Below are 27206 nucleotides of genomic sequence, written 5' to 3'. Positions count from 1 at the left end.
AAAAAAAACCTCATTTGGTTCATAAAAGTTTATAACGTTCATTAAAATCTCCATATACAATCATTAAATTAAGTTTGTTTTTCTCACTATGTAGTCCTGGACTGTCCTGGAACTTACAACATAGACCATGTAGGCCTCAAACTCAGATCCACTGCCCATACTGAGATTAAAGTTGCGCACCACTGCAATTGGCTTCCAAGTTTGTTTTTCATTCACCAGCTATGCTCTCTAATTTGGGAAAGTTGGTTTCCGTAACTTTACATTTTGGCTTCACCTTTATCCTACCAAAAATTAGAAAAAGCTTAAAGAAAAAAAAATCTATTGGAGTCCAAGCTTTTTGGTAAATCACTACTATTATCTAGCTAAGGTTTTCCAATAGCCTATATACAAAAGCCAGACCTGTGACTACACAGAAACAACCACCAGAGCATTTCTTCACTGCTGAGTTTTAAACAACTTGTCTTTGTACTCTTTTCTTTATTTTAAATACGCTCCTTCATTCATGGGTTAGGCTGTTCTGGTCTCAGGAATATTTTACATTAATGTCCTTTTCTTGCTCTCTTTATGGAGTACAGTGCAGGTGTCTCAAATAAAATGCCCTCAACACCTGGCCTGCTGTCTAGTGCAAATAAGATTGGGACCATTTCCCTTTATCTTAAAGAATAAATAAATAAATAAATAAACAAATAAACAAACAAATAAATGGCTTCTTTTGTTGTTTTTCTTTAAAAAAAAAAAAAGTCTACAGGAAAAATAATTTTTCAACCTGAACAGACATATAGTTTCAAACCCAATAAACTCCATACTAGTTTACAGACACTAAAAGTTGTGCAAAAACATTACTACCAGAGTGTGGTAATTCATACAAAGTAGGACTCTTCTTGGTACTTCCATTTCTCAAAATGTAAGCTCAAAAACTGAGGTGAACAACAACAAAAAAACAACAGAGATTAGTAAAGTACTGTAGAGGGCATCAACATCTCAAGGTTGCCAGAAGAGATAGAAAGTACTATCTTCTGAGTGTTATATATAGATTGAGAAGAGAATTGTGGGTCATAGAAATAACCAGAGATAACTGCTAGTTATCACTACCACATACTTAATCTACACTATTTCTTTCCATCCAGATCAAGAAATAGACAGGTCTTGGAACTAGAGGCAATACAATTAAATAAATACACACACACCCCACACGAATTTTTCCAGAAAGTCACTTTCATTTATGTCTTAATTGCCTCACCAAAAAAGGTGGTGGGAAAGATGAGTCCTAGGAACCTTCCACCCAAAGAAGCTGAATAGGAAAACACATTATTTAAACCCAAAGCTTCCTCTGTATGGTATAGGTTAATGTTTTAAAGAGCATTTTGAAAAATTATTTTTCTAAAATAAGGAAACAATTTTACTCACAGCTACAACTACTCAATACTAAAATACCTTTGAAAACAGGCATCACTAACCACAAAAGCTTTGTTTGTAGATCACATAAAATAGCTCATATCAAACATAGCAAATCTAAAATCTGCTCACTTTAAAAGTAATTAAAATCTGTGGTCAAACTAGATTTGGTCAAAATCCAAAGGCTATACTATTTAGAAACACTGATTACAGTGTAGCAATACTAAAGAAAAAAAGATACTGATAGTATTTGAAGGAGAAAAAAATACAATATTCTTTCTTCCCACCTTAAAAGTTCAAATAAATTAAACTGTTTTCTAGCTTCCAGAATTTTCCTTGACCGGAGTGTAAATTATTTAAAAATCAAAGAGTGCTTTGCAGATTTAATATTATGTGAACATGGAAATCAGACCCTAATGGTCTGAATTAGGTTTTCAGGAAAGATGCAGCAACCCAATATTTCCAGATTCCTATAGGTGGGAAAACTAAACTTCCAGTTTATCTCAAAATCTGTATATAACTGATGACTTAATTGTTTACAGAAACAAATCATAAATATTTACTTCACATACAAGTTAAATGACAACTACCTTTATCAGAATAAAGATTTTAAGAATCTTTATGATTGCTAATGGTTCCAAGTGGATCACACTTCTAAAATAATGTCAAACCACCTCAAATTCTGAGGTCACTAACAAATCACATCAAATATTCTAAAGGTCAAAAGAACTGTATACTTGGTTGGCTAAACACTAGTGGAAATCTAATTCAGAATTCCATGATTAAGAGTCGTTACAGAATACTTACAATACAGTTTTTAAATTTCCAAAGGATGAGCATTTTTACCTTGCTATATTTTTAGAGCAACACATCACACTGCACCTATCACATGACATGATGTAACTGTTAGCAAAGAAAATGGTCCAAGCCATTGATAACATACATGGCAGTAGAAAACAGATCAATCATACCCAAGAATTACATTTCATATTTACTTTTTGAAGCTAGTAACTTATCTAGAAATAGACAAAATGTACTCTAGCGTTTTATAGTTAATATTTACAAGAAGTTATAATAAACAACCAAGTAAGAAGGTTCAAAAACTAGAATTAAAAACTTCTCTATCAAAAATGCAACAGAGAAACACATCAAAAGTATCCACTGTTAGAAGAAAAAAAGTCTCAACTGACAACAGCTGCAGTTAATTGAAAATTTCTAAATTGGTAAGAGTATACGAGAAGAAACCAAGTACAGCCCATAGAAGAGGGGGAAAGGAAACACGCCCACTTCATGCTTTTGTAAATAATGGTACTTTAAATGACCTTAAAAACAAAAACGGGAGGTGGAGTGGGAAATATAAGCTACAGACCATTCTAAGAAATAGAAATCATTTTAATATAACAATTTTCCTTACTTAAAAGTACTTTTGAGAAGAAGTTCTGTAACTATATCATGATTATGCAAGGCGAGGATTATGTAATTTTATCGTTTATTTTAAAATGTTCTCCGAATGTATCAAAAAGAAAAAAAAACCCAACCCTCAAGCATTGTGATCTCTCCGATGGGCAGCGGGACACTTACTTGGCTACAATTTAAAATATTAACATACAACCCCCCCCCAAAAAAAACAAACAAACAAAAACCCCACAATGATTGCTAGCCACGTGACGAAGGATATGGCAACACCAGGATTGTGAATGGAGGGGAGGGAAGCTAGGTTGGAGAACTAGCGAGATTTCTCTTAACTTTGGGGACTGCAGGATTCGGGTCTCTCGAACCTTAAGGTACCAAATTCTAACCCCTAAGAGTTGTACAACTAACACCCTCAAGTGCGGTTTTATTAATAGGTCACGGAAAATGCTCCAGTGACCTCCAGGATAAAGGAGGAAAAAACAGGCGGAGGAAAGAGCAATTTAAAGTGGCGCCATCATGTCACCCCTTTTCCCCTAAGGCAATCAATAAGCAATAGTTAAGTAACGAGTTTCTCTAAAAATCCACATTGGGATTCCAACATTGGAAAACAAAAGGATTTCTAGGTAAAACATGGGAGTAGGATTGTTTACAATACGGAAAACAATTATAAACTATTTGCTGAGAATCAAAGGCCGTCAGTCGGAAAACAGGCCCCCCAATAGTAAGATTCCAACTCACTTAAAAGCAAATAAATGCCTCTTCCTCTTTAGTTGAAAAAAAGAGCTGCCTGAGACTAGATCCGAAAACGCAAATGACCTCAATATTTAAGCAACAAAAAAATGTTAACAATCAGAGTTGTGATACAAACCGTGAGACAGACATGCAAGATGTGTTTGAGCAAAGAAAGACCTTTTGCAGTCAAGAGAAGTTCAAGGCGAGAGCAAGAGTTTGTTTTTGGCCTTTTTTTTTTTTTTTTTTCGGAAATAAACCATGTTCTCCAGGCCGCCTTTTTAAATAGAACGCCAAAGGAAAGCCCAGCGAACGAGGCGGCAGCTGGTGGGGAAGGGCCCCCGCACACCCCCGCCCTTGGGGCGACTCCCAGCCCGGACCCGCAGCGGGGAAGCCCGGAGAGGCCATTTAAAGTTCCGGGGATTTTTTCTTCCCCTGCCCTGCCTTTCTAGTTACAACTAACAAAGAGAGGGAGAAATGGGAGCCACAGGGAGAGCGAGGAGAAGGAGAAAGGGCAGCGGGAGGAGGAGGAAAGGAGCAGCAGCAGCACCTACCACGTGATGGAGGAGCGTAGCCCGGGCGGATTCGGCCCCACAAAATGGGCGCAGTTTGCAAACAGCCCCCCGGCCTGGGCGCCGAGGACCTGCGGGCGGGGGCGCGCGGCGGCAGCTCCGGCCCGGCCCGCCGCTCTCCTCCCCCCCGGCGCCCGGAGCCGCCCTGACTTTCCGGGCGGGGGGGCGAGGCGGAGGGGGAGGGGAAGGCGGCGGCGGGGAGCGGCTGCTTTTTCTTCTCTTTCGGGTCCTTTCTCCGGCCTTCCTCCGTTCCGACCCGGCCTGGGCACCGCCGGGGACCGCAGCCCCGGCGGGCGGGCGGGGGCAGAGGGTAAAGCTGCCCCCCCCGCCCCGCACAAACAAGCGCCGCCGTCTGCAGCCCGCGCCCGCACCCCGACCGCCACCCCGGGCGCTTCTTCCCGGCCGGGGAGCGCACTTCGGCCGCCCCCCAAGCCGCCGCGGCGAGACGAGTCGGCTTCGCTAAGGCGCTCGGTTCTCCCGCCGGCTCGGCGAGCGGTGGCGGTGGCGGCGGCGGCACTGGGAAAATGGCGGCCGAGCTCCTTTTCCCTCCCCCCCTTTAATCTGAAGCGGAGGGAGAATGGAGCGAGCAAGCGAGCGGGCGAGTGCCGGGGACACGGGGAGGAGGGACAGCAGCGCCTCCGCCGGCTGCGGCTGCGGCGGGCCGCTCCGCCCCGGCGCGCCGCCAGGGGGCGCCCGCCTCGCCGCCCCCGCGGGCTGCCAGGAGGCGCGGCTGCCGCCGCCTCAGTCATGGCTCCTCGCCGCGGCCGCTGCTTCTGCGCCTCTGTTTGCGGAAACCGGCGCCTGGTTCCTGATACGTGCGGCAGCGACACGCGGCACTGCGGCAAGCGGCGCGGGGCCCTCGCTTCGATCGAGGTGAGGCTAACCTGAGGCGCTGACGCCGTCAAATTCCCTCGGCTCTGGGGCTGGCGCTGCCGCGCGCCGGTATGTGGGGAGGGCGGACTGGCACAGCCGAGCTAGAGGACGTGAGCGAAGAACTGTGTGTGCAGTGAATGCAGAAGCCGCTGCGGCCACACTACCCAGGGCCAACCGTGTTCTGAGGCGGGCAGGAAGCTCCCTGACCAGTGACGCGGTCCCTGCCACCCGCCCTTTGTCCTACACCCTGCTCTGTACACTGCAGCACACGGCTGGCTGCTAGCCCTAGCGCCACGCTCTGCAGCCGCCAAACCAAAAAATAAGGGGACGCCATTGCGCAAGCGCGAGCTAGGACCGACTCGGGGCTAGCCCGGGCAGGGGTAGCTGGGAGCTAGAGGGGAAGTGATGGCCCACCAGCGCCGGGCCCGCTGGGAACTGTAGTTTTCGTTAAGCCCGCGTCTTGTTTTGGGCTTCTTGGTTTGTCAGAGCCGCCAAAATAGGCAAAAACGCATTCATTACACAATAATATTTATGCTTCCTGCCTACCACCAAATTAAAGTTCACTGACCCGCTAAAAGTTTAACAATGAACATCAACAAAAGCAAACCTGTCATGTTCCTACCAGCGTTGACTTAAAAGTGGTGGCACCTTATTACTCTTGACTGATAGTGTGTCAGCATGATATCGATTCCTTCCTCCCAAATAAGGTGTAATTTAAGAGAACATTTTCTGGATTTAAAAAACTTAATATAATGTAAAGTGCCACATTACACTGTACAAATCCACCACCCTTTAAAGGTAACGATGTCAAAAGATTTATTAGGACTCACCAAAATCAAATAGCATAAAACTTGTTCCAACAACTAAATCACCAAACACAGTAGATGAGAAGGGTAAAGTCTACCAAAAAGGAAGATGCAAAATGCTCAATACTTTGTGTGGTTTACCAAAACCAGTATCCGGTGTTATGTGTCACTTCAGCTCCTCAAACACTATTGTTATAGAACAGTATTCATTAGCCCACAAAGTCTCTAACTCACCAGGTTTCTGCAACATCTGCATCTATATATTTCTCTCGAGTTTCCATCTGCATTTTTAAAATTACACTCTCAAACATGATCTTGGTTCTCAAATATCAAGTGCAGGAGACACCATGGAGTCAAATTACACAAGGATAAACTGATAGATGTATACATATTTACATATGCATCCAAAAAAAGATCAATAGTTTGGGCTTTTTAACTTAGAATACAGGGGAGAGAGAGGGAGAGAGGGAGAGGGAGAGGGAGAGGGAGAGGGAGAGGGAGAGGGAGAGGGAGAGAGAGAGAGAGAGAGAGAGAGAGAGAGAGAGAGAGAGAGCACATACATATATATCCACATAAATAGGAATGCCATGGAGGATGTTTATATATAATTACAGGGCCAACAGATGGTGGACTAGAGCCCTAATCTGAAGATTACAAAATCTAAATTAGCTGAATAAAAATAAGGCAAAGCTTTCTGCAATGTATTCTTAAATATTAGTGAACAAAATTCTTTATATCATAATCTTATTATGGTCCCAACTCTTAAAATCTTGACTGTCTAGCCAGTCACAGTGCTACATGCCTTTATAATTTCAGCACTACGAAAGGAGGAGAACTCTAAATTCAAAACCAGCCTGTTCTACATTCTGAGTTCCAGGACAGCTGGGTACAAAGACCCTGTCTCAAAAAAAAGACAAACCCACAACCGCCAACAAAAACTTCACTACCTAACTCAAGCACATTGGTATATGCATCCAATTCCAGCATTTAATTGGGGGTGGGAAAAGCAAGACAATCCAGAGTTCCTGAACCTCAGTATAACCAGTCCAATAATAAACAATAAAAATACAAAAACAAAAAACAACAATGAAACTAAGTCCCAAGTTTATGAACAACTGCTTCAAGGTAAGCAACTACAGACAAAAATTTATACACAAGACAAGGCTTCTCATGTACACAAGACAAGGCTTCTGGCTGTCCTGGAACTCTCCCTGTAGACCATGCTGGCCTTGAACTCTGAGCTCAGACTGCCCCTGCCTCCTGAATGCTGGGACTAAAGGCATGCACCGCTAAACACACACAAAAAAAGGAATACATTTCTTTTTAAAAACCTCCTCCAGAGACAGGCTTGATGACAACTCCTCAAATTCCATCAATTCTGAGGTGCATTTAGGGTCATCCTCAGCTATATATACATCAACACATAGACTTTCAAGGCCAGCTAGAGTCATATAAAATCCATATGCTTGCTGGTACACAAGGTACAGAGGGAAGACAAGACACATGGAACACAGAGTTGGGGGATGCTAAAATACAGAAAAAACAAAATCCCCCAGAGAAAAAATGCATGATAAGGCTGATTAAGACATGTACACAAGGGCTGGAGAGATGGCTCAGCAGTTAAGAGCACTGACTGCTCTTCCAGAGGTCCTGAGTTCAATTCCCAGCAACCACATGGTGGCTGACAACCATCTGCAATGGGATCTGATGCCCTCTTCTGGTGTGTCTGAAGACAACAAGAGTATATTCACATATATAAAATAAATAAATCTTTAAAAAAACAAAAAAACATGCACACAAAGATGAGCTTGATGGTTCATGATGCTGATCCCACCCAGCACTTGGGAGGCAGAGGCAGATGTCTGAGTTTGAAGCCAGCCTGGTCTACAGAGCAATCCTGCCTCAAAAAACAAACACACAAGCAAACAAAAACAAAGTAGCACATATCTATGATCACAGCATTTGGGTTGCAAAAGCAGGAGGATTACCCACAAATTACCAGGCCAGCCTGGTCTACATAGTGAGTTCCAAACCATCCAGCACTACATAGTGAGATCTTGTTTCAAACAAACAAACAAAAAAAAAATCCATATTTATAATCTTTTAGAACAGTCATAGTTGATGTGTCCAATATCCATTCTATCCTGGCCAAATATTTTTACTAGAGATTAGTTAGGACTGAGCATGATGTAAGAGTGGAAGCTACCTAGGAAAACTCCGAAAGAACCAAAAAGAAACCATTCGTCTTAATACGAGATGGACAAACAAAAAAATTAGCACCACCCAAAATTGACACTAGTAGTTTAAAATATTAAAATACTTTATTTCTTTAAGAGGCCATCAGCATCAAAGCAGGCAGAATGGATTGCTGTCAAGAGTCTTGATGACAGTTACATCATAACAACTAATTCTGACACCTGCAATTCCAGCTATAAACAAAACAACAAAACATTTGCTTATTTAAGCCAGGTGAAATTAGGTTTCTCATACTTTAAGATAGTAACATAAAGATTAATTTCTCTTATTTTAAGAGTATGTATCCATGAGAACCTGTTTCCAAAAACATTCTATAAATTTCTATAGAAAAATTTCAGAATAAAAATAATTTTATTCTCTCTCACCATAGAAATGATCTAATATTAAGAAAGAAAAAAGTTAATTCTAAAGCAACTTCATAAATTAGCTGTTAGCAAAAACATCAAAACAGTAACATTCAAAAGGCTAACTCTAAACATACTTCTAAAACTAGAAATAACTTGGAATAATTCAAAAGATAGCATTAAAATTCAACCCAAGCCACCATAATGGCACACTATAATCTCAGTTTATTGAGGCGTCAAATGCAGATAAATCCTGAATTTGAGGCCAGTCTGGGCTAGAAAGGGTGACTCCGTCATTGGCAGACTGCTTACCCTACATGTACAAAATCCCAGCCAATTCCTGTCACTACATACATCTACACCAGACACAACAGGCCCTGAAGGAGTCATCTTCTACATAGAGAGTTGAAGGCCAGCATAGGATACATGAAACTGTGCTCTGATGGCAGAGAAGACCTAGGGATTTTGAAAGATGACACAGCTGTTCCTTCCAATGGAGAGGTCCATTATTTCCCCAGCACCCACTGTGTGTGTGGGGGGGTGGGGGGGGAGCACTGTTATACATGCAAATGCACATAACCATAAGGACACCAGAGGAAAACCTCAGGTATACTCCTCTATTGCTTTATACCCCCCACCCCCAAATTGTTTTTCGAAACACTGTTTCTCTGTGTAGCCCTGGCTGTCCTGAAACTCACTCTGTAGATGAAGCTGGCCTCAAACTCAAGAGATACACCTGCCTCTGCCTCCCAAGTGCTGGGATTAAAGGTGTGTGTCATCACTGCCCAATACTTTACACTTATTTTTTGAGACAGATCTATCATTGAACCTGAAGTTCACCCATTTTGGCTAGGCTGCCTAGCCACCAAACTCCTAGATCTGCCTGTTTTTGACCCCAGACACACACTGCATTGTTTTTTATGCAGGTGCTGGGTGTTCAACCTTAGGTCTTTGTGCTTGTACAATACCCACTGAGCTACTCTTCTTTCTTAAGCCATTGATTTGGGGGTTCTGTGTATACATAAGAACATACAGTGATAAAATAAATGTCTGAAGCTACTTAACAAAAAGGCTAGGCATGATGATAGGCACCTTTAAATCCCAGCACTTGGGAGGCAGAGGCAGGTGGATTTCTGAGTTCGAGGCCAGCCTGGTCTACAGAGTAGAGTAAGTTCCAGGACAGCCAGAGCTACATAGAGAAACCCTGTCTCAAAAAACAAACAAACAAACAAAAAAACCAAAAAACAAAAACAGAATTCAGTATCATTATCAACAGTATCCCAATCTAATTCCTGCAATCATATTAAGACATTAAAAAACACAAATTTAACAAAAATTATCCCAAATGAACTAAATTCAAGCACATAATAAAAACCATATAATATCTAATTGAAATTATTTTCTGTGGTAAAGAAAAAGGAAAGTCAAGCATGCTGTTATTTTGTTTATAGTCCCAGCTACTCAGGAGGTGGGAGGATCTCAAATAGAGGCAGCCTCATCCACACAGCTAGACCCTACTTTAAAAAGGAAAGACAGGCTCAGACATGGCTGCAGAGGACCTAGGTTTGATTCCCAGCACCCATATAATGCCTCACAATCATCCATAATGCCAGCTACAGGATCTAACACCCTCTTGACCTTTGCAAGGCAACAGGTATGCATATACATATATGCAAGCAAAACATTTTGTCCAAAGTAAGTAAATCTAAAATAATTTTTAAAAAGTATAAATACTCTATACTAGGCATGATACTACATACCTGTAATCCTAGTATTGGGGAGAGTAAGACAGAAGAATCATGAGTTCATGGACAGCCTGGATAATATAGTGAATTTTGGGCCAGCCTAGGCACAAACAAAATTGTGCCAAAAGAAAGGGAGAGGGGAAAAAAAAAAAAACCCTCATAATTCTGGAATATCTATGGTAGTATTATCAAAATATGACCTTGTCCAGCAGAGCATAGTGGCACACCTTTAAGCACTTAGGAGACAGAAATAGATGATCTGTGAGCTCTAGGCCAGCCTGGTCTACATAACAAGTTCCAGGACAGCCAGAGAAACAGAGCAAATTTAAAAAAAAAAAAAAATTAAAATTAAAATAAAGCCTTGTTAACTAATATTTAGACCCACAGAATCAGAGTTTTATAACAATACCTATATTTTTAACTAAAACATTTTGGGGGATTTACTGAAGACTGAACCCAAAGTCTCAAACATGCTAATACACAGTCAACTAACAACCATGCTATATATCCCATCAATGTAACATTTTTTTTTTTTTTTTTTTTTGGTTTTTTTTTTTTCAAGACAGGGTTTCTCTGTGTAGTCCTGGCTATCCTGGAACTCACTCTGTAGACCAGGCTAGCCTCGAACTCAGAAATCCACCTGCCTCTGCCTCCCAGGTGCTGGGATTAAAGGCGTGTGCCGCCACCACTGAATGTAACTTGTATTCACTAAACTTAATTGTTGTCTCAGACGCTTACTGCTAAATAAGCTCACCCTTTCTAGTTGTTTCTGAACTCTGGATGACTGTCTCAACTCAGCTGTTCTGGCCCAAACTACTCTCCAGGCTGACGGCTTGGAGATTCAAACTAGCTTTTCTTATTAGCTTCTGAATGAATTTCTCTGCTTGGCTTCACACTAACTCTGGTAATCTGTTATAGTCTCCTTCTCATTCTGTGGCTTGTTATGTATTCACCTGCAACCTGTCTTTGTAAATCCATCCCAATAAAACTGGCTCTGAACTGAACTCAACCAAACTCAGCTGCTGAACTCATCTGAACTCCATTGCATTGCCTCAACTCAACTTAACAGAACTGCCTGAACTGCCGTCAAATTAGACAGAACCTTCCAAACATGGGTTCTCCCCTCTACAAACGTATTTTAACTACATTGTTTGGGATTAAAGGATTGTACTAAGGGTATGTCTACATTCCAGTCAGCTCACACAGACCTAGGTCTTTGAATGTAATCCCTTGTCAGAGCAGCCATGTTGCTGGATTAAAATTTCTCTACAACCCCCCATTCTACTTTAAATGTCACTAAAAATGGACATGACATTAAAGTTCTATTATTCATTTTCTTTCATCTATAAACATTTATTAAGCTCCAGAGAGAGGTACGGGGGAGGGGCAGGCAGGAGATGATTAGAAGCTACATGGTACACACACACAAAAAACATTATTATCAATGTTATTTTTTTAGATTTATTTATTGATTTTATGTATATGAGTGCTCTATCTGCATGTATACCTACATGCCATAAGAGGGCATCAGATCACATTATAGATGGTTGTGAGCCACCATGTGGTTGCTGGGAATTGAACTCAGGATTGGAAGAGCAGCCAGTGCTCTTAACCACTGAGCATCTCTCCAGCCCTCCAATGTTATTTTAAATGGGGGGGGGGGGGGGGAACAAAGCACTAGCCTGGTCTACAGATTGAGTTCCAGGACAGACAAGGCTACACAGAGAAACCATGTCTCAAAGGAAAAAGGAGAAGAAAAAAAAAAAATCAAAGCTAATAATTGCCAAAGATCAATTAGTAAATTTTAGTAGGCTTATGCTTCCAATTCTTGTGACACTTTTTCTGAAGACTGCCTAAATTATCACAGGATGTCTAAAATTAGGTGTTACTTAAAAGCATAAACAGCAAGAGGTAGCAATGCAAGTACCCCAAGTAAAAGGAAAAGTTAAGAGAGCCACGTAAGCAACAGAGATCTAAATGTCAGACTTGTTATTTCTACCCTAAATGTCTCAAAATAAGCAAAAGGTCTCAAAAAGAAAAAATTTGTGACCTAATCTAATTGTATTGAATTGTGCCTTTTTCATTCTCAGTCTTTGCTGTTGACCTAGGAGATATTTCTAAGCTTCTTCATTCTGTAACAGGCTTTTAAACATTAGTTATACCTTTAACTATTTTATCTTCATTGAGTAGTTAGGCAATTAGACACATCTCAATTGGAGCCATTATTACTCTGATACCAAAACCAGACAAAAATCTCATGATAAAATTATATAGATCAATATTCTTTGATATAGTTATAAAAAATCCTCAATAAATCAAAAATGAATCCAGAAACATACAGAAAGGATTACAGTTGCTAAAGTTTTTATTCCAAATTAGTTTAACAGCTGAAAGTCTGTTGTTATACACAATGTTATTAGAGAACAAAACCACATAGCCAGAGCTGGAGAGATGGCTTGCTTAGCAGTTAAGAGCACTGGCACATGAAGGATTAAAATCTTCTACAAGTCCAGTTCTAGGTGACCCAGCGCCCTCTTCTGGCCTCCCCAGGCACTGCACACATGCAAACACATGACCTGTGCAGGCAAGCACCCATACCAATAAGAATCTTTAAAAACCTTTTTAACTAAAAATACTCAGGTGACCATCTAGGCATTTTTAAAAAGCAGTTGGCAAATTTTAATAAAAAATCATTTAACTTAGAAATTGGAGGAAATTTCTTCAACCTGATTAAATGGTATGAATAATTCACAGCTAAGATTTCTTTTTTGAAGATTTACTATATAGCTTAGACTAGCTTTGAATTTGTAGCTATCTTCCTACTTCAGATTCTGAATGTCAGGATCTAGATTCACCAAACTCACTCTTTTTTCTTGGAAGGTTTCAGAGGGCAGGGTCTCACAGTAGTCCTGGCTCATCTGGAACTTACTATGGAGACTAGGCTTGAACTCCATTAGCCTCTGCTTTCCAAGTACTAGGATTAAAGCCAGGCATGACCAGATTCAAAATCTTGACAGAAAAAAGACTGCTCTTTAAGATCAAGGTTGGAACAAGGCTGTTAGCAGAGCACACTTTTGATCCCAGCACTCAAAAATCAGAGGCAGTTAGATCTCTGAGACTGAGGACAACCTGGTCTAAAAATGAGTTCCAGGACAGCCAAGCTACACAAAAAAATCCTATCTGGAAAAAATAAAAAAAAAAAAAATAAAAGACCAGCCGGGCGGTGGTGGCACACGCCTTTAATCCCAGCACTTGGGAGGCAGAGACAGGCGGATTTCTGAGTTGGAGGCCAGCCTGGTCTACAAAGTGAGTTCCAGGATAGCCAGGACTACACAGAGAAACCCTGTCTCGAAAAACCAAAAAAAAAAAAAAAAAAAAAAAAGAAAAAAAAAAAAAGAAAAAAAGAAAAACCAATAAATAAATAAATAAATAAAATGAAAAATAAAAAAGTAAAAGACCAAAACAAGTGCGTACAACTAACTATCACCATTTATAGTCATCATTGTACTAAAGTTCTAGGCTGTGTGAATAGTCAAGAAAAAATAAAAATATCTGATAGAAAGAAAAAAAATAAATCTTTTATTTGCAGAGTCTATAATCTTATATATAGAGAATATTAAATAGAGCTGGGTTGGTACATGCCTGTAGTCCCAGTATTTGAGAGGTGGAAGCAAAAGGATTAGGAGTCTGAGTCTAGCCCAGAATGTGAGAGAGACCCTGTCTGAAAAAAACAAAATATCAAAAAACATTGAGGGAATCACAACGTATTGGCACTGATAAATTCCATAAGGGTATGTCAGGTCAATATACTAATAGTAATTTTATTTCTACTGGCGAGGTAGTTCGGTGGCTAAAGTGCTTGCTATGCAAGAATGAAAAACATCCTGAACCCTCAAATACGGGGTGGACATGGCAGCCCACCTGTAAGTTCAATTTCAGAAGTGGATCCCTGGAACATGTCCTCTTACCTCTGTGGGCACCAGGCACACATGTGGTTCAGACACATGCAGGCAAAACACTCATATACATAAAATACTTTTTTAAAAATTAAATTTGCTGGGCTGGAGAAATGGCTCAGTAGTTAAGAGCACTGACTGCTCTTCCAGAGGTCCTGAGTTCAATTCCCAGCAACCACATGGTGGCTCATAACTATCTGTAATGGGATCTGATGCCCTCTGCTGGTGTGTCTGGAAGCAGCTACAGTGTATATATTATATATATATTATTTTATATACATAAAATAATCCTAAAAAAAAATTAAATCTGTTGCCAGATGTGGCAGTGTACACCTTTAATCCCAGACGAGGTAGGTGGATCTCTGATTTGAGGTGAGACTGGTTTACACAGTAAGTTCCAGAACAGCCAAAATTACAAAGGGAAAGCCTATCTTTAAAAAGTCAGTAAGTAAATAAATAGGTAAATGTGTTTTAAATGATGAAACTAAAATAATATTTAATTTCTAAATAATTTCACTTTGCAAAACAATGTACCACTTGTGAAATGTCAGAAGGCAAGCCATACTTTTGCCCTTTAATTTCTCCTTGAGAAATTACCTAAGCACACTAATCTGCCTGCATGCAACTTCATTGCCAGTAGAACATGTATGGGAAACTTAGGTTTCCTTCAAATTTAAGCTACTCTAAATTAATCCTAAGAGAATGAAATAAGAAGACCCCGAATGTCACAGATATAATCAGTCATCTACCAGAATAATAATTTCTAAGAGTTTAGAACACAGTTTAGTGAGTTAGAGTTTAAGGAACACAAAATCCTATTAGTGGAAGAATTATCTTCAGGGACTTAGGACTGGAATGTACTATTATTTTAAAAGCTTAAACAAAAGCAACAGTATTATACACTGCTTAAAGACTATAGATATAGTTGGCAAAACTCTACTCAAAGAGAAAGTATTGAGCATTCTTGTTACCAAATCCAGGACATAAAGATGTTCTCACTCTAAAGTATGAGCATGAAGGAGAGTGTGTTCTAAAAAAGAGAGTATGACCATCAGTCAGCTCACTTCCAAGCCATTCTAATCATTTTATCTTTTTCATCTATAAATCAACAGTGCTTGTTCTGCATATATATAGTCTGACATGATTAGGACAGGTCACTGGAGTTTAATAGATCACTGGACTAAGGCAATGCTGGATGACACTTCAAGTTATATATCTATACCTGAAATACCCATGTGATTTTTTTTTTTTTTTTGACAAATGACTTTATTTTCTAAATGTCCTCCTATATGAGCTGAAAGCTTTTATTAGTTTGAATCAAAGCTTCTTTTTCTTTTCCTTTCTTTTGTTTGTATGAATGTTTTGCCTGCATGGATATATGTACACTGAATATCTGGTGCTTGTTGAGGTCAGAAAAGGAGCTGTATCCCCTAGGACTGGATTTACAGATGGCTATGAGCCACCCTACAGTTGCTGGGAATCAAACCTTAGTCCTCTACAAGAGCAACAAAAGCTTTTAACACTAAAGTTTGCTGATTTGGAAATACAGAAAGTACAATAATAACAATAATGAAGTGAGATTCAATATTCCACATATTTAACAGCACAAAATTTTGGAGAAATTATATAAATTTTAAATAATACTGTTTTCTACAAAAATATTAGGGAAGCCCCCTAAGACAGACAGACAGACAGACAGACAAGACCTTTTGAATTACAATCAGAAGTTAATGTGTATGGGTTGGGCTCAGTAATTAAAGCACTCAATATAAAAGTGTGGAGACCTAAGTCCTAGTTCCCAGAGTCAGGCACAGTGCGCTGGATCTGTAACACCAGCACTCCCACTGTGAGATAGGAGGCAGAGACAGGAGACTGGTATACACAGCAGAGAACAACCACAAAAAAAGCAAGAGAGAGGTCCTGTCTCAAGCAAGGTAGACGGTAAAGACTGGTATCTAAAGTTGTCCTTTGACCTACACATGCTAATACAATGTGTACACCCTTACTCACATAATCATACACTCACCTGTGCTCAAACACACACACACACACACACACACACACACACACGAGCACTAGTAGCATAAATAAAAACATAATTATCTCCAGTATATACATGAAAAACAACTAAAAATTGCCACCTAATTTAAGAAAACATATAATCCTCAATCAAGACTTTAGTTATATAAAATTATGATTTTTTACTTAAATAGATTTGCACTATAAAGCAGAGATAGACTTTAAAATATTTTACTGAAAGCAAGAGATCACAAAATTTAGGTGCTCAACCAAAACTATCTTAAATTGCAAAGCAGCTCAGTAAGTGATAAGAGAGTGGAGAAAAACTACTTTTCTCAAAATGGAAAAAAAAAAATTACAAATGAGAGAAAGCATTACAAGAAAGCTGTCCAGGGAGCCCTGAGACTCACTCAGCAATCCCAAAAGCTAGGTTTGCTGCCTCAGCTCCTCATTCCCACCACGCAGAAGACTGCTAAGCAATCAAAGTTAGCCTGGGAGGGATATAAACTGAGTTCCAGGACAGCCTGGATTCAAGACACTGTCTTTTTAAAAAAAAAAAAAAAAAAAAAGAGCTTACAAGAAAATACAAAGTTACACTGGGCAGTGGTGGCACACGCCTTTAATCCCAGCACTTGGGAGGCAGAGGCAGGTGGATTTCTGAGTTCGAGACCAGCCTGGTCTACAGAGTGAGTTCCAGGACAGCCAGGGATACACAGAGAAACCCTGTCTCGAAAAACCAAAAAAAAAAAAAAAGCCAAAAAAAAAAGAAGGAAAATGCAAAGTTACTAAATGACAGAACGGTCATTTGGTAAATGGATTTAATAACTGATTATTAACAGTGATCAAAGCAACAAATAGCTACCATGCAACTTTTATTTACTTCAATATTTACTAGGGAAATTATATGGGAGGAAAACTATTTCTCAATTATTCTTTAAAGCACATAAATCACTGACAGTAAACCAAACTCATCATTAAATATGCAAGATGCTCCCAAACAAATATACCAAATGTCAGACAGCCATTTAAAGTATCAATTATAAGACTGCTCAGGAAAACATACTAGCTGATGTAGGAGACTAGTTGTAATGTTTTGATTCAATCAGGAATCTGTGTGTCCAAATGCTAAAGGTCCTTGTCCCCAACTGGTTTTTGGTTGATCAATAAAGATGCCAGTGGCCAATGGCTGGACAAAGGGAAACGGGGCTGGACCCTTAGCATTGCATGGGCTAGGATGCAGGGGGGAGAGAGGATCACCATGATGTGCTTGGAGACTGTTCAGCTTTAGAGCTAAAGGAAAAAGAGCAAACGAGCCATGTAAGAATTCTGGTAAGCAGGCAGAGGATTGGAAGTGCCCAGCTTCTGAGCTAGACAGCATATCAAAAATAAGCTAATGTGTATGTGTCTTTCATTTAAGGACCCAAAGATTCCCTGGGCAGAAGGCTAGAAGCACAAACCACTGGGAGTATAAAGCAGAGTAGCTAAAATCTCACTGCAACAGATGGTCATATAGGAGAAATGACCTTCTGTAAGTAACAGGTAGACAAACAAGAATCTGTTTGCTTCAGCACCATTTACCCAAACCTTTGTTCAACTCTACATATTTAGCTACTCAAAACACTAGCTGAACAAAAATGTCAATGTAAACTTCTATCTACTCAACAAACAGCAAATCTCTTACAGAGATGGGATCAGAGACACACTAACAAGGAAAAGACCCTGAAGCTCAAAAAGGAGAAATCACACACCAGCCTACACAAACTCTCTGAGAAGTATGCAAATACTATCTATGTGTGCTTCGATGACAAACTTGATACAACTCTAGCCCGGCAAGGTGGCACACACCCTTTAATCCCAGTATGTGGGAGGAAAAAGCGGGCGCATCTCTGTCAGTTGGAGGACAGCCTGGTTTCTAGAGTGAGTTCCAGGATAGCCAAGGCTACATAAAGAAACCTTGTCTTGGAAAGGGGAGGGGAGGGGAGGGGAGGGGAGGGGAGGGGAGGGGAGGGGAGGGGAGGGGAGGGGAGGGGAGGGGAGGGGAGGGGAGGGGAGGGGAGGGGAGGGGAGGGGAGAAAGAGGAAGCAGAAGAAATAAGGAAAAATATATAAGATTTTTGTGTGGTGGTGGTGGCAGCACACGCCTTTAATCCCAGCACTTGGGAGGCAGAGGCAGGCGGATTTCTGAGTTCGAGGCCAGCCTGGTCTACAGAGTGAGTTCCAGGTCGGCCAAGGCTATACAGAGAAACCCTGTCTCGTAAAACCAAAAAAAAAAAAAAAAACCATCCTCCAAAAAGCAGACATGAAGGTGAGTAACTGTAATATCAGCACCTGGCAGGGCACAAGCAAAATCATCAAGCCCTACCTAGTTTATTCAGAGTTCCAGGCAGCCAAAGGCCACACAGTGAGAAATTATCTCAAGAAAAAAAAAATCAAAACAATATTCAAGAGCTAGAGAGATGTCTCAGCAGTTAAGAACACTTGTTGCTCTTATACTTACAGGGGACCCAGCACCCACATGGTACCCCACAACTATCTGTACCTCTAGTTTCTAGGGATCTAACACCTTCTGCTGACCTCTGGGGCACTCAGTATGGTGGTCATATACAGCCATGCAGGCAAAAGATTCATACTCAAGAAAAATAAACACACCTAAAAAATTGTTTTAGTCTTCAAAAAAATTTCAGCCAGACCTGTTAGCTCATGCCTTCAATTCCAAGCACTAAGGAGGTAGTGATAGGAGAGCTCTGTGAGTTACAGAATAGCCAGAGCTACATAGTAAGATTGTGTCTCTAATTAATTAATTTCACCAGGGAGTGGTGGAGCATGCCTTTAATCTCAGGACTTGGAAGGCAAAGGCAAACACTTCTCTGTGAGTTCAAGGCCAGTATGGTCAACATAGAATTCCAGGCCCACCATAGCCACATAGTGAGACCCTGTTACAAAAAATAAATAGAAACGAGGGATGGCTAATCAGTTAACAGTGTTTGTTGCTCTTCCAAAGGACCCAAGTTCAGTTCTAAGTACCCTTTCAAGTGGCTTACAACCATCTACAGCTCCAGTTCCAGGGGATTCACCCTCTTCTGCCCTTCTTGGGCACTGCACACATATATGACATATATAAATAAAAATAAATCTTTAAAAGTAAAATAAATATCTCTGTATTCAAGTCACAGCACCAAAGGGCTACAACAATACAGTAGTTCTGTAGCCTGAGTTTTTTCACTACCCATGTATTTAAGACATTAAAAATATTTACTCTTGCCAGGTTGTAGTGGCACACACACCAGCACTAAGGAGGCGGAGACAGACTAATCTGAGTTTAAGGCCAGCCTATGACAGTTCATTTCACAATCTGATAAGTGAAATCATTTACTTTACATATCTTTGATTAGTTATCAAAATAAAAGTGTTTTTCATATGCTTCTTGGTGGTTTATGTTTTCTTTTTGTGAACTTTCATTATGTTCTTTATGAAAGCTTTTTTTCTCTTGAACTTAAATCAGTTGTGATAAAACCACATAAGTAACTTTGGCTCCCTCTGCTGGTCAAATATAACCATAATCAAGAGGTAGATAAATGGATACAATGACTGCTACAAACACACAGATAAGAGAAAGCTCTTTGTTTCTAAACTTCTATACTTAACATGTTCTGGAGAAGAGAAGGGCAGAAATCACTCATTATTATGTAAGAACAACAACTGTAGCAGTTCCCTACTAAATACATCGCTTGGGTTACGGTATGTTACAGGTCCACATTATTAATTTCTCTACTTTTTAATAATATGAAAACATTCTGGTTACCTTTTAAAATTGACTGAATTGTCACCAAAAGCAAATACAAGGAAGAGGCTGGGATGTAGCTCAATATTAGAGTGTATGCCAGCATAGTGAAGTCATAGGTTCAACACGGGAGAAAAGTATAAAGGAGAGGGGTCCTGGTCCTCAGTACCACAAGAATGTAACTGTAACTACTGCCTACCCTCCTTCAAAAGCTGCTTATTAATCAAACCAAACTTTGCTTACTTTCAAAGAGTACGACTGGCAAACAGATATTACAATTCAGCTTTTCCACTGATACTCTCCTAGAGATGCAGATTTCATTGTGTTTTGGAAGACTGAAGTGGGAGGATCATCACAAATTAAGGAACCAGCATGAGCTACAGAGTGAAATCCAAGCCAACATTGGGCTACAGAGTAAGACTGTCTCAAAAATTATAAAGAGGGAAGTCCCAAGTCTAGCAACGTCCTAAGACAATCCATTCCAAACACTAAATATAAGAAATAAAAATTAAAAAAAAAAAAATAACAAGAGACAGCCTTTGATCCCAGAGAACTTAGGGGCTACGCAAAGTGCAAGAGAAACGAACTAGTGACCACTCAGCATTAGATGTCCTAGGCATGAACACCCACAGCACGACAGGCACTGCACACACTGAGGACCAGAGGTCCTCAGGATACATTCAGTGGTAGTTTCTGTTGTTGTTAATATTATGGTGATAACCGTTACTAAGAAATAGGAGACAGCTAGAGAGATGGCTCAGTGGCTAAGATCCATTTAGTTAACACCTACTGTGCATGTCTCACAGAGCTCTTCAAAGGAACTGATACCTTCTCCTGGCCTCCATTCACACACATGGCATACATTCACAGACACACACAAACATTAAAAACAACGGGAAAAGGAATAAGTTCCCAGAAGATAGTAAAAGCCCTTTAATAAAGATAACCACCCCTGTGAAGGCCCAGAGGGCAGGTACAGAGTACACAAAAGAAACTGCCAACACATTACACAGATGAGTGTAAAATGATTGGAGGCCAGGCTATCAGAGCATGGGTGCTTGGATAAAGCAACTACAATGTACCTCAAAAGCTAAAAGAGCCACAATATAATAATAATAATAATAAAGGATATAATCATTCAATAAGATCTACATTTACAAGAAGCTTGGAGAGAAGGTAAAGAGAATGAGGAGGTGACTCAAATGTCATGCAGGCAAGAAGGTGATGCTCTGAACTCAGAAGGGACGTGAAAATGAGCAGGAAAGCATTTATAAAGAAGGTAATAGGCTCAACAGGTAAAGGTGTTTGCTGCCAAGCTGACAACCCAGGTTCAATCATGGGGACCCACATGGTGAAAATAGAGAACTGATCTGATCCCTAAAAGTTGTCCTCTGACCTCCCTATGTGCACTATGGCAGGTGTGCACATGCACACACATACACAATATAATTAGCAACTTAAAATGAATAATTCAAACATAAGCTTCATGCTTAAAAAAATAAAGTTGTGGTTAAGATGGCACAATAAATGCTCTGGAGGCCTTCCCAACCCCTGATCTGAGTGACTGAATGGATAATGGTACCATCATCAGGGTATGAAGACAGGAAGAGGTTGGACTTGCCGAAGTAATGAGAACTTTTTAAGAGTCCACTTTGTTCCAATATGTCATAATGGTATCTAATACAACATACACTGATTTTTTAAAATTAAAATATAAAGAGATACCTAATGGGAAATATCAAAGAAGTAATTGTAATTGGAGATCAGAAAACACATATTTGCAACTCATCAGCATACAAACAGTAAGTGATTTACAACTTACTGCAGACTCTGAGCTCCTAGACAGAATGAGACAAGAGAATCAAGGCAAGGCAGTTAACTTTTGGGAGCAAAAAAAGGAAAACATCTACAAAGACAACTGGCAAAGACTATCAAGAAATGGCCTGAGTTTGAGGCCAGCCTGGTCTACAGAGTGAGCTTCAGGACAGCCAGGGCTATACAGAGAAACCCTGTCTCGAAAAACCAAAAACCAAAAAAAAAAAAAAAAAAAAATCTAAACCAAAAAAAAAAAAAAGAAATGGCCTAATAACAGGATCAGCCATCACATTATATACTGTACTACATAACAAACATTCTTTTTGTTAGCTGGTTTTTTGACTTTTGAAACAAGATGTTGCTATGTCGCCCTAGCTGACCTGGAACTCACTACATAGACCAGGCTGGCCTTAAATTCACAAAAGACCTGCCTGCCTCTGCCTCTGCCTCTGCCTCTGCCTCTGCCTCCCAAGTGTTGTTATTAAACATGTGTACTACCTACCACACCTAACCTAAGTTTTTTAGTGCTTGGCCTTACAGTTCTCTCCTAAAAAGATAACATCAATAAACTCAAATCACTGGCCAGGAATGCTAATGATCTCAATGATCAAGAGACTGAGACAAGAGAATCACCATGCGTTCAAGACCAGTATGGTCTACCTAGTGAGTTCCAAGCAGCCATAGTTGCCATAGTTATATACCAGGAACCTGGGCCAGGGGGTGGGAGGGGTGCAACCCTCAGGACTAGAATGTAGCTCAATTGGAAAGATGCTACCTAGGGTACAGGAGATGCTGGGTTGGGCTCACTAGCACCATGTTAATAACCAGGCATGGTATGGTAGCTCATATGTATCTTTAATCCCAGCACTCAGGAGGTGGAGGTAGGGGGAGTTAAAGGTCATACTCAGCTATATCATGAGTTTGAAGCCAGCTTGAGCTATATGATACCCTATCTTTAAAAAAAGAAAAAAAAATTCCAGGAGCTGGAGAGATGGCTCAGTGGTTAAGAGCCAACTGCTCTTCCAGAGATCCTGAGTTCAATTCCCAACATCCACACAGTGGCTCACAACCATAATGAAATCCAACGGCCGTTTCTGGTGAGTCTGAGACAGCTACAGTGTATTCATATACATAAAATGAATAAATCTTTTTAAAAAATTTCTTCAGTATCGAGAGATACAGCAGCAGTCAAGAGCACCTACTGCTCTTACAGAGGACTCAAGTTTGATACCCAGCACTCACAACCACCTGTAACTGCAGCTCCAGATCTGACATCCACTTCTGGCCTTCAGGGATACCCCCATAAATGTGGCACAAACATACCAGACACATACATAAATAAAATTAAAAATCGTTTTTATTTTTTTAAATTATTTCCCACCAGACATGGTGGTGCATGTCCTTAATTCCAGAACTTGAAAGGCAGAGGCAGGTGGATCTCTGAGTTCTAGGCCAGTTAGAGCTACAGAGTAAGACTCTGGCTCCAAAAAATAAAAACCTGCTGCCTCCCAGCACTTGGGAGGCAGAGAAGCAGTTGGATCTCTGGATGTGAGTTCTAAGACAGCCAGGACTACACAAAGAAACCCTGTCTAGAAAAACCCAAGATAGGTAGATAGAAAGAAAGAAAAGAAAGAAAAGAAAAGAAAAGAAAAGAAAAGGAAAGAAAGATAAGATTAGATAACTGACAGACAACTCCAAACTGATGAAAATACAGAAAAAAAATTCCATTTCTCCCAAATTAAACACTGTAATTTTGAAATGTTCTTAAGTATAAAAATGGGCAGAAAATGTGAAGGAAAAATTATTCATGACATATGCCTATAATCCCAACATTTTGGGAACCTGACTCATTTGAGTTCTAGGCCAGTTTAGGCTACATAGTAAGATTCTATCTCAAAACAACAAACTTTAGACTTTGCACATTTTTACACCAATCAAACGATTCGTAGGAACACAAAACTATACAGCCATATAACTACATTCTCAAGTAGTTAACAGATAATTCACATACACGCTAAGACAGACTTTTGGTGTGTATTCCTACCATGCCAAAGGACTCTGGTCCAATAATAGAAGTTACAGTATTATAATATCCCAGATTTGCCAAGAATTAGAAGTAAAACCTTAAACACTATACATTATCTTTAAAAAGTATGCCTCAATATATCTAATACCTTAAAACCAAGAAAACTTGATCATAAAGGCCAGTAAGTCCTGGCACAAAACAACTGTTAACAAGTGGAAACAATTATACAAGGTCCTCCAGTTCCTAGGCACTCAGAACTTCTGGCTGTGTTTCTCCATTCAACCCTTCCAAATGTACTGTGAGGAAAAGGCTGGGGAAAAAAATGTGTTACTTTGGATCCCTTCATATTAATATAAGCACCCATTATCCAACAATAGCAGCCAGAACATAATGAGGATAAGATTCGGTCTACATTACCTAAAGATTTCTCAGAAGTCCAAATATTTAGGTTACACAGACTGTACTGTTCTGATTCACCCACTATGCTATGCTGGAATCACCACAACACAATCTTAGCTACACCATTATCTAACTATCAAGGAAGGCAAGGCTGACAGAGACTTCACTATTGATCATGTCTTGGCCCTTCCTCTCACCTCCTCACTTTTCACAGTCCTACTGGAGAGAGAGTTCTTTAGCCATCTCTGAACAGAAAGAATCACAAGAGATTTAAAGAACAACTATCATTTTTTATCATATGGTCACATGTCCACATTGCCCAAATGAAGTGCACCCTGTGAAAGGAAAGGGCACAATGGCCACCTGTTGAAAAAAAAAATAGTTTAAGGACTCACGAATTGGCCTGAGGAGCAGCGGAACATTTGAAAATTATACACATATCCTTAATATACTATATGAAATGTCAGAGTAAACAAATGGTTAATGACACATCTTTTGTAACACATGAATCAGCTACTGATTTGCAAAAGTGGGGCACACCCAAGTTCATATGACTCTGAAGTACCTGTTTGAAAATGGACCTCAAAATCTGAGGTTTAGATTCTACCAGGTTTAGAACAAAATTTTATAAAAAGTATGTAAGCTATAATAAAGTAAAAAGTAAAACTCATCCTTATAATGAGAATAGTTTAAGAATTTCATTAATATCTGAATAGCAACAATGGAACAGCAATAACATAAACCCTAAGAAGCTAATAGTTCTGAGGAGGAGTATCCTGTAAGGTAATGGAAGAGTAACAAATTCAAGAACATTCTAGACAGATCTAGACATAGTGGCAAACACCTATAATCTTAGCATTTGGAATGAATGTAGAGGCAGCAAATTCATAAAGTTAAGGCCGTGCTCGGCAACCTACAAAGTTCCAGGGCAGCTTGGACTCTGAGGCCCTGACTCAAAACACAAGCAAGTGAACAAATATTCTTGATTCTAAAATACAAATACAAAATGACAAAATAAAAAAGGCAAAAAAAGCAAATCTTACCTTAAGAGGCATCCAAATAGCATACATAGTGTCAGGATAGTTCAGACAACTCAGAAATAAGCAGGAGGAGACTAAGTAATTCCCCAGCTACCTCGGGTAAGGAAGTAGGAAGACCTGAAAAGGAAGAATTTTTTTTATTTAGATGGAAAAATAGTATAGCATATGTAAACAGCTTATTCTATCTGGGAAGGATGTTCAATACTAGTTGCCTAAAAAGTGTGCAAGTGCTGGGTGTGGTGCTCTTTAATCCTAGCACTCAGAGGAGGCTGAGGCAGGCTGTTATCTGTGAGTCCAACACCAGCCTGGTATACATAGTGACTTCTGGGCCAGGTAAGAGCTACTTACTGAGATGGTCTCAACCTGCCCCACCCCCACCCCAAAAAAGGTACAATATAAAATTCCCTTTGTAAAGGGCATATGCATATCTCTATGTGTGTAGAAATGTATTTTACATCAAAGAAAATATAAAATCTTAACTGAAAATTACTTATCAAAGATTCAGAAAATTAAAATCTCAAGTAATTTATAAACACCACTGAAAATGATTAACTATCTAAAAAGATGTACAACTATTTTATTTAGTAAACTAAAAAACCTCTCTGACAATTTCAATATTTTAACTTTTCTTAAAATTGTTTCAGAGCTGATACTACATTTAAAAAATAAGTAACATCTATTCCTCACTGAAGCACTACAAGCAAAAAGAAAAGACACTTCTTTTCCAGTGATTTTTTTTTTCCAGAGATTTTTAAAGGCAGACCAGAGGAATTAATTTTGAAGATGGAGGGTGTTAAGTTTGCAGAAACTCAGGATGGACTAAATGACCCCTTGTAAAGGAGTCTTAGGTCCTAGGCCTGAATGAAAATTCCAGCTTAACCAGTTACTGCTTCACTTAAAATGGAGGCTTGCCCGAGTAGAAACACAAAAATAACACACTCACCTCTTTAAAAATAATTTCTTAAAATCAGAGTCGACGTCCCCGTTTTAAAAATAAAGCTCTGGAGTGGGTTTGCTGTCTCCACGTTTGTCACTTCGGTTAGGGACACTTGGCATCACTTTGCCTAGCGCTCATTGGATTTGGGGGGTGGGGACGGGAGGAGTTGACTTTTGACCCAACTCTCAGGCAAGCCTGGGCGCCCCCCCACCCCACCCGAGATGCGACCCCCAGTTCTACCGGACCGCGGGGCCGAGATCCCAGCGGGCTCGAGTCCGCGCCCCTCCCCCGCCTCGGACCCTCGTCCCGGAGCCTCCCCCACCCCCGCGGCCCACGACTCCTCCGGCCCGGTCCCCATTGTTAGGAGGGGGCGGCGGTGCCCCGGGCTCGCTACCCGGAGCCCGTGGCCGTTGACCGACTCGCCTCAGGAGGGGGCGGCCCGCGGGATGCCGCTTCCCGTCCTGCCCGCCACGGTCCGTCCCACCTCGCTCGGCCTGGCGCCCCCGGGCTCTGCTCGGCGCCCCCCCCCCCGGCCCTGTGGCCACCCGTCGTCCGGCAAGCCGCGGCCCACGGCCCGAGGCCGAGGCCTTGAGGGTGGGCGCCGGCCGGGGGTCCCCGCGCCCCACACGCGTCCCCGCGTCCTCAGACCGGCCGCCTTCAGGGCCCTCGGCGGCGCCCGCTCCCGCGACCCCTCAACCTCCCGCCGCCCCGCGGCGGCGACCCCCGCGGCGTCCACGGGCGGAGACGCGCCACTCTGCGCCACCATCACCCCGACCCGCGGCGCCCCCACCCCCCAGGGCAGCAGTGCCAACGGCAGCTCCCCCGGCCCCAGACCTACCTGCACGGCTCAACCAAGCCTAGAGTGGGGGGCGGGCAAGCTTCCGCCCTCCTCTGTCTCCCATTGGCTCGCTGAGGGCAATTCGCGAGCACCATTGGCTGAGAGTGGACGTCCGTCAGAGCTGTGGGGCGGGATGGGGGGGGAGAGAGATGCTGGTGCCTCGGCGTCTCTGTCTCTGTATCTCTCTGTGTCTCTGTCTCGGCCCTAGGAAAGGAAAGGCTTGGGCTGGACAGAGCTGGAAGGGGGCCTAGTGGGAGAAATAA

At 41.1% G+C, this 27206-nt stretch overlaps 1 protein-coding gene across 12 annotated transcripts in view; it reads right to left on the bottom strand.

Annotated features, from left to right (window-relative positions):
- The window catches only part of Kansl1 (KAT8 regulatory NSL complex subunit 1), a 121470-nt gene extending 94487 nt beyond the window's left edge, over positions 1-26983 (bottom strand). For 4 of the 12 annotated variants that reach the window (XM_034505201.2, XM_034505206.2, XM_076935636.1 and 1 more), the window contains exon 1: positions 4092-4231. The gene's annotated coding sequence lies outside the window, so the exon portion shown is untranslated. Of the gene's footprint in view, positions 1-4091; positions 4232-4993; positions 5016-25171; positions 25286-26111; positions 26279-26943 lie in introns of those variants that run through there. The other 8 variants (XM_076935632.1, XM_034505203.2, XM_076935638.1 and 5 more) reach the window with 7 other exon arrangements.
- Positions 26984-27206: the final 223 nt, after the last annotated feature.

The sequence above is a fragment of the Arvicanthis niloticus genome, chromosome 6, assembly GCF_011762505.2.
Source record: "Arvicanthis niloticus isolate mArvNil1 chromosome 6, mArvNil1.pat.X, whole genome shotgun sequence".
Lineage (NCBI taxonomy): Eukaryota > Metazoa > Chordata > Mammalia > Rodentia > Muridae > Arvicanthis > Arvicanthis niloticus.
This window is presented reverse-complemented; position numbering and strand designations above follow the sequence as displayed.